The sequence below is a fragment of the Prionailurus viverrinus genome, unplaced genomic scaffold, assembly GCF_022837055.1.
Source record: "Prionailurus viverrinus isolate Anna unplaced genomic scaffold, UM_Priviv_1.0 scaffold_104, whole genome shotgun sequence".
Classification (NCBI taxonomy): domain Eukaryota; kingdom Metazoa; phylum Chordata; class Mammalia; order Carnivora; family Felidae; genus Prionailurus; species Prionailurus viverrinus.
The window spans coordinates 22,505-30,000 of NW_025927494.1; positions in this window are offsets into that span (position 1 = coordinate 22,505).

Genomic DNA, 7,496 nt, shown 5'->3' on the forward strand with positions numbered 1-7,496 from the left:
TCGATTGGTTTTGTTTTTATGTCCTCTTCACACCCAACATAAGGCCCGAACTCACAGCCCAGCAATGAAGAGTCACCCGCTCCCCTGACCTAGCTGAGGGAGCCAGCCAGCCAAGTCACCCCTTTGATCCATTTTTGTTGTTGTTTATTTAAATGAAGCGGACATGCAACGTGTGCTCAGGGCAGAAACAGAGCACACACTTTGGGGGTTGACAGGGTCATTTGGAGCTTGGTAAATGTTAAAGCCTAGCTTCCCTGGGTGCCCAGGAGCAGGGTCCACAGCCGTTAAAAGTTGACAATGTCCTTTATCGATAGCCATCGAACAGATGATTTATTGAAAACACTAATCTATGGCAAAGATCGTTCTTTGGTCTGTGATCGGGATATAGGAAGAACCAGATGGCTACAGCTCCCACATCACAGACTTCATGTTTTAGTTGGACATAGAGGCAGGGAGGGAGGGAGGGAGGGAGGGAGGGAGGCAGGCAGGCCGGCCGGCAGGGAGGCAGGCAGGCAGGCAGGCTGGCCGGCCGGCCGGCAGGGAGGCAGGCAGGCCGGCCGGCCGGGAGGGAGGCAGGCCGGCCGGGAGGGAGGCCGGGAGGAAGGGAGGGAGGGAGGCAGGCAGGCCGGCAGGCAGGCAGGCAGGCCGGGAAGGAGGCAGGCAGGCAGGCCGGCCGGCAGGCAGGCAGGCCGGCCGGGAGGGAGGCCGGGAGGGAGGCAGGCAGGCAGGCAGGCCGGGAGGGAGGCAGGCCGGCCGGGAGGGAGGCCGGGAGGGAGGCAGGCAGGCAGGCCGGCCGGCCGGCAGGCAGGCAGGCAGGCAGGCAGGCAGGCAGGGAGGCAGGCAGGCCGGCAGGCAGGCCGGCAGGCAGGCCGGGAGGGAGGCAGGCAGGCCGGCAGGCAGGCAGGCCGGCCGGCCGGGAGGGAGGCAGGCCGGCCGGGAGGGAGGCCGGGAGGAAGGGAGGCCGGCCGGCAGGCAGGCAGGCAGGCAGGCCGGCCGGCCGGCCGGCAGGCAGGCAGGCAGGCAGGCAGGCAGGCAGGCAGGCCGGCCGGGAGGGAGGCAGGCAGGCAGGCCGGCTGGCCGGCAGGCAGGCCGGGAGGGAGGCAGGCCGGCCGGGAGGGAGGCCGGCAGGGAGGCAGGCAGGCAGGCCGGCCGGCAGGGAGGCAGGCAGGCCGGCAGGCAGGCAGGCAGGCAGGCAGGGAGGCAGGCAGGCCGGCAGGCAGGCAGGCAGGCAGGCAGGCAGGCAAGCAGGCCGGGAGGGAAGCCGGCCGGCCGGCCGGCCGGCAGGCAGGGAGGCAGGCAGGCAGGCAGGCAGGCAGGCAGGGAGGCAGGCAGGCCGGCAGGCAGGCCGGCAGGCAGGCCGGGAGGGAGGCAGGCCGGCCGGGAGGGAGGCCGGCAGGGAGGCAGGCAGGCCGGCCGGCAGGGAGGCAGGCAGGCCGGCAGGCAGGCAGGCAGGCAGGCAGGCAGGCAGGCAGGCAGGCAGGCAGGCCGGCCGGCCGGCAGGCCGGGAAGGAGGCAGGCAGGCAGGCCGGCAGGGAGGCAGGGAGGCAGGCAGGCAGGCCGGGAGGCAGGCAGGCCGGCAGGGAGGCAGGCAGGCCGGCCGGCCGGTAGGCAGGCAGGCAGGCCGGCCGGGAGGCAGGCAGGCCGGCAGGGAGGCAGGCAGGCCGGCCGGCCGGAGGGCCGGCAGGCAGGCCGGCCGGCAGGCAGGCAGGCAGGCAGGCAGGCAGGCCGGCCGGGAGGCAGGCAGGCCGGCCGGGAGGCAGGCAGGCCGGCGGGCCGGAGGGCCGGCAGGCAGGCCGGCCGGCAGGCAGGCAGGCAGGCAGGCCGGCCGGCCGGCCGGGAGGGAGGGAGGCCGGCCGGGAGGGAGGCCGGGAGGGAGGGAGGGAGGCAGGCAGGCAGGCAGGCAGGCAGGCAGGCCGGCCGGCCGGCAGGCCGGGAAGGAGGCAGGCAGGCAGGCCGGCAGGGAGGCAGGGAGGCAGGCAGGCAGGCCGGGAGGCAGGCAGGCCGGCAGGGAGGCAGGCAGGCCGGCCGGCCGGTAGGCAGGCAGGCAGGCCGGCCGGGAGGCAGGCAGGCCGGCAGGGAGGCAGGCAGGCCGGCCGGCCGGAGGGCCGGCAGGCAGGCCGGCCGGCAGGCAGGCAGGCAGGCAGGCAGGGAGGCAGGGAGGCAGGCAGGCAGGCCGGGAGGCCGGCAGGGAGGCAGGCAGGCCGGCCGGCCGGCAGGCAGGCAGGCAGGCCGGCCGGGAGGCAGGCAGGCCGGCCGGGAGGCAGGCAGGCCGGCGGGCCGGAGGGCCGGCAGGCAGGCCGGCCGGCAGGCAGGCAGGCAGGCAGGCAGGCCGGCCGGCCGGCCGGGAGGGAGGGAGGCCGGCCGGGAGGGAGGCCGGGAGGGAGGGAGGGAGGCAGGCAGGCAGGCAGGCAGGCAGGCAGGCAGGCCGGCCGGCCGGCCGGCCGGCAGGCCGGGAAGGAGGCAGGCAGGCAGGCAGGCCGGCAGGGAGGCAGGGAGGCAGGCAGGCAGGCCGGGAGGCAGGCAGGCCGGCAGGGAGGCAGGCAGGCCGGCCGGCCGGCAGGCAGGCAGGCAGGCCGGCCGGGAGGCAGGCAGGCCGGCAGGGAGGCAGGCAGGCCGGCCGGCCGGAGGGCCGGCAGGCAGGCAGGCCGGCAGGCAGGCAGGCAGGCAGGCCGGCAGGGAGGCAGGCAGGCCGGGAGGGAGGGAGGCCGGCCGGGAGGGAGGCCGGGAGGGAGGGAGGGAGGGAGGCAGGCAGGCAGGCAGGCAGGCAGGCCGGCCGGCCGGCAGGCAGGCAGGCAGGCCGGCCGGGAGGCAGGCAGGCCGGCAGGGAGGCAGGCAGGCCGGCCGGCCGGAGGGCCGGCAGGCAGGCAGGCCGGCAGGCAGGCAGGCAGGCAGGCCGGCAGGGAGGCAGGCAGGCCGGGAGGGAGGGAGGCCGGCCGGGAGGGAGGCCGGGAGGGAGGGAGGGAGGGAGGCAGGCAGGCAGGCAGGCAGGCCGGCCGGCCGGCAGGCCGGGAAGGAGGCAGGCAGGCAGGCCGGCAGGGAGGCAGGGAGGCAGGGAGGCAGGGAGGCAGGCAGGCAGGCCGGGAGGCAGGCAGGCCGGCAGGGAGGCAGGCAGGCCGGCCGGCCGGCAGGCAGGCAGGCAGGCCGGCCGGGAGGCAGGCAGGCCGGCCGGCCGGAGGGCCGGCAGGCAGGCAGGCCGGCAGGCAGGCAGGCAGGCCGGGAGGGAGGCAGGCAGGCCGGGAGGGAGGCAGGCAGGCCGGCCGGGAGGGAGGCCGGGAGGGAGGGAGGGAGGGAGGGAGGGAGGGAGGGAGGCAGGCAGGCAGGCAGGCAGGCAGGCAGGCAGGCAGGCAGGCCGGGAAGGAGGCAGGCAGGCCGGCAGGGAGGCAGGGAGGCAGGGAGGCAGGCAGGCAGGCCGGGAGGCAGGCAGGGAGGCAGGCAGGCCGGCAGGGAGGCAGGCAGGCCGGCCGGCCGGCAGGCAGGCAGGCAGGCAGGCCGGCCGGGAGGCAGGCAGGCCGGCAGGGAGGCAGGCAGGCCGGCCGGCCGGAGGGCCGGCAGGCAGGCAGGCCGGCAGGCAGGCAGGCAGGCAGGCAGGCCGGGAGGGAGGCAGGCAGGCCGGCAGGCAGGCCGGCAGGCAGGCAGGCAGGCCGGGAAGGAGGCAGGCAGGCAGGCAGGCCGGCAGGGAGGGAGGCAGGGAGGCAGGCCAGCCGGCAGGCAGGGAGGCAGGCCGGCAGGCCGGCAGGCCGGCAGGCAGGGAGGCCGGCCGGGAGGGAGGCAGGCAGGCAGGCAGGCCGGGAAGGAGGCCGGCAGGCAGGCCGGCAGGGAGGCAGGCAGGCTGGCAGGCAGGCCGGCAGGGAGGCAGGCAGGCTGGCCGGCCGGCAGGGAGGCAGGCAGGCAGGCCGGCCGGCAGGCAGGCAGGCCGGGAGGGAGGCAGGCAGGCCGGCTGGCCGGGAGGGAGGCAGGCCGGCCGGGAGGGAGGCCGGGAGGAAGGGAGGGAGGGAGGCAGGCAGGCCGGCCGGCCGGCAGGCAGGCAGGCCGGGAAGGAGGCAGGCAGGCAGGCCGGCAGGCAGGCAGGCCGGCCGGCCGGGAGGGAGGCAGGCCAGCCGGCAGGGAGGCAAAGAAAGAAAACGTGGCATCAGCGTACCTGGTGGGCACAGGTGGTGGATCGTGCAACTGTATCTCGTGGGTTGCGAGTTCGAGTCCCACGCTGGATGTAGCGCTTACTTACAATAAAATCTTTGAAAACCCATCCATAAATACAGGAATAAACAAAACATGGCATCAAAGGGGAGTAAGTGATTGATCGATAGGGGGTGGGGATGAAACGGGAATATGTGTGTAACCCGCAACATATTCTTGATCGACGCTGCTTTCACTATTTTGCCCCGATGACTTTTTCCACAAGCGGCGGTCCCACCTGAGCGGGCTCCCTTCATCTTAAGATGTTATGCAGCGAGAGGAAAGGCGTGAGAGGCAAAAGTTAGGCAGATCCATACAAATATAGAGACAATCATCGTTTCGGAGACCAGTAGCCAAAGCTCTGCCTCCGTTTAGGACCCAATGTCGTACTTAACCTCTTTAAAAACAAATAAATACCTAAAAACCAGGTAGGGTCGTTGGCTCGGATAAGGGAGGAAGCTGAAATGCAATCATGGAGAACCACATAGGGGGTTAAGAAGTTGCAAGCCAGAGCGATTTCACCACCCGTAGCCTTTGAAATGATGATTTGGTGTCTTCGGCTCTAAGAAGGTTTCCCACCGCTCGTCATGAAGTATCGGAACACCACAAGCGGATTCCCGTGCTACGAAAACCTCTCTGCCCACATAATCTGTAACAGCCGCATTCTCTCGTATCGTGTGAGTGTAGCGTCATTAGTTGCACCACTCTGCCGTCGTTTGACCTTCCAGCGGATCGCAATTTTCGTTTCTTTTGGTGTGCGTGTGGGTATGCGTATCAGGCTATCGAAAACGATCTAGCCACGTTCGGTCCTCTTTTTCTCATTTCTCATAGATGAGTGATGGCGTCAAAGGATACACCTCAGGAAACCCCAGATGGAAGAGAGGCAAAGGGAAGGGGATTCAGAGTGCTTCTGTGTCCCGTGCCGCCCCCCCCCAACACAGCAGTCTCCCCTCCCCCCCCCCCCCCCGCCGTTCCAGGTGTTGGAACAACCCGGAAGTGCCTGAATTAGGGGAGTTCTTTGACGGGGGGGGGGGGGGGGGGGTTGGGGAGCACCAGTGTTTGGAAACATTGCAGGGCTTGCAAGGCTGTTGAGAAACCTCGAGTCAGTGTCGAAGGTACTTGGGGGGGGGGGGGAGGAAGAGGGGGGCGTGGGGTTTCTTTCTCTTTGAGGTGATGGAAATAGTTTGGAATGAACAGTGATGGTCCCATAGCTTTGTGAGTAGTAGACTAAGAGCCCGCTGAAGTGTACACACACATATACATTTATTTACTTATTACGTATGCATTCGTTCCAGTTGAGTGAGTGAGTGGGAGAGAGGGGGGTAGGGAGGGAGAGAATGGATCACCAAGCAGGCTCCAAGGTGTCACCACAGAGCCAGATGTGGGGGCTGAAATTCAAGAACCCCGAGATCATGACCTGAGGCAAGACTCGGGCACCTTACCGAGTGAGGCACCCAGGTGCCCTGAACTGTTCGCTTTTACAAGGATGGGAATATTTGGCATGCGAGTTGTGTTTCCAGTGTTAATAGGTGAGGCAACACATAGAATAGTAAATGCAGGCAGGCAGGCAGGCAGGCAGGCAGGCAGGCAGGCAGGCAGTCGATGTTTTCTTTTTCTTTCCCTTCTGGGCTTCAGAGGGGGATGGCGAGTGTGAGGGAGGGAGTTCATGACACTGGGCGTAGGTGTTCTTGTGAGCTGAGCGGCTTGGGAAGTTCCCCCGAACTACATGACCCCACAGGAGAACAGGAATTCCTTCTGGACAGCAAGAGAGTGGGCGACTAGCACCGCCTGAGTGTGGCAGAGCCTCAACTCTAAGTCGGGGTGGGGGAGCACTTCTGCCTTCCCATCTGGGTTCCAGGAAGGAGGGAAGCTGTCCTTCCGGTCCTGACCCTCCCTGTCTGTCCGGGGGCCCCTCAGCCGCAGAGGTGGTGTTTTGAGTTGTCCCTCTGTGGTCATCTTTTACACCAAATACTTCTGTTGAAGGTGCTTGGAGAATAACACAGGTTGAGATTTCCAAAATGATCTTGAGATCCTATTCTCTGCCCCTCCGCCCCTCCGCCCCTCCGCCCCTCCGCCCCTCCCGTGCGTGCGTGAAAACACCCCCCTCCCGCCCGCCCCCGCACACCCCCCCCTTCCCATTCCTTCTAACTACAACTGTTCCTATTTCCATCCATGTACTCCCAGACAGCTTCCTCAAGCCCCACCGCCCACCCCGTCGACCTCTTTGGGTAGTATAAAAGCGACCAACAGGCAGGGGGCGTCCGGGCACCACGGTGGTGGAGTGAGGGAGTCCGTGTGTGACGACTACGGGCCGATCGCAGCAGAGCGGCCGGGACGCAGCACCTGCCTCGCCGGCGCACGGCCTCGTCCCCAGGCACCTGGGTCAGTAGCGTTTCCCGGCTGGGGTGGGGGGAGGGGGACACGGAACGGAGGGCGCACCAAGAGGGCTCTGTGGATCGAACGGACGCCTAACCGAGACCCTCCTTCCTGCCACCAGATACCGTCTGTGGATGGTCGTCGTCTCGCCGTCACGCAGCCCCCACCAGTGCTACAACGAAAGAAACGGGTGTCCAGGATAGTAACGCAAACGAAGGCGGGGCCGATCCGATCGGGGGAAGCGGCGACAGGAGTGGAGGTGGGAGGAAAAAAAAAAAAAAAATCACGGGAAGAAAGGACAGGCGTGGGCCAGGGCGGTGGCGCCGGGGGGCAGCGGGTCAACGCTCGTCATCGAACCCGGGGACTCGGGTGGCCGACCTCACCGGGCCCAGAGTCGCTAGCGATCCACGGGTTTCCTAAACTTTGGGGTAGACGGCCGCGGCGGAGTCCAGCGTGCCGGTCAACCTCGGGGACCAGGTCAACGGACCCCCAGCTCCGCAGATCCCAGGTCACGGGGCTCGGCCGTGCTGGTAGAACTCGGGTCTCCTCGAGTCCCGGGCACTCAGGCAACCGGGGTTCGGGTCGACCCCGGGGCTAAGGGGTCGGGACTCGGGGCTCAGGTGACCGTGTCCCTGGCCCCCAGCGTGCCGGTCCGCGGTGTGCCGGTCGACCTCGGGTCTCAGATCCGCAGATCCCAGCGTCCCCGGCTCCCAGCGTGCCGGCCGACCTCAAGTCCCAGGTCACCGGGTCCCCCGGCTCCCGGCATGCCAGTCGACCTCCAGCGCCAAGCCCCAGGTCACCAGTCCGCGGGGCCCCGGTCCCCGGTGTGCCGGTCGACCTCGAGCGTCAAGCGCCGAGCCTCGGGGTCCTCAGCCCCCCAGCGTGCCGGTCGGCCTCGAGTCCCGGGTCGCCATGTCCCCGGTCCCCCGTTCCGCTGGTCGACCTCG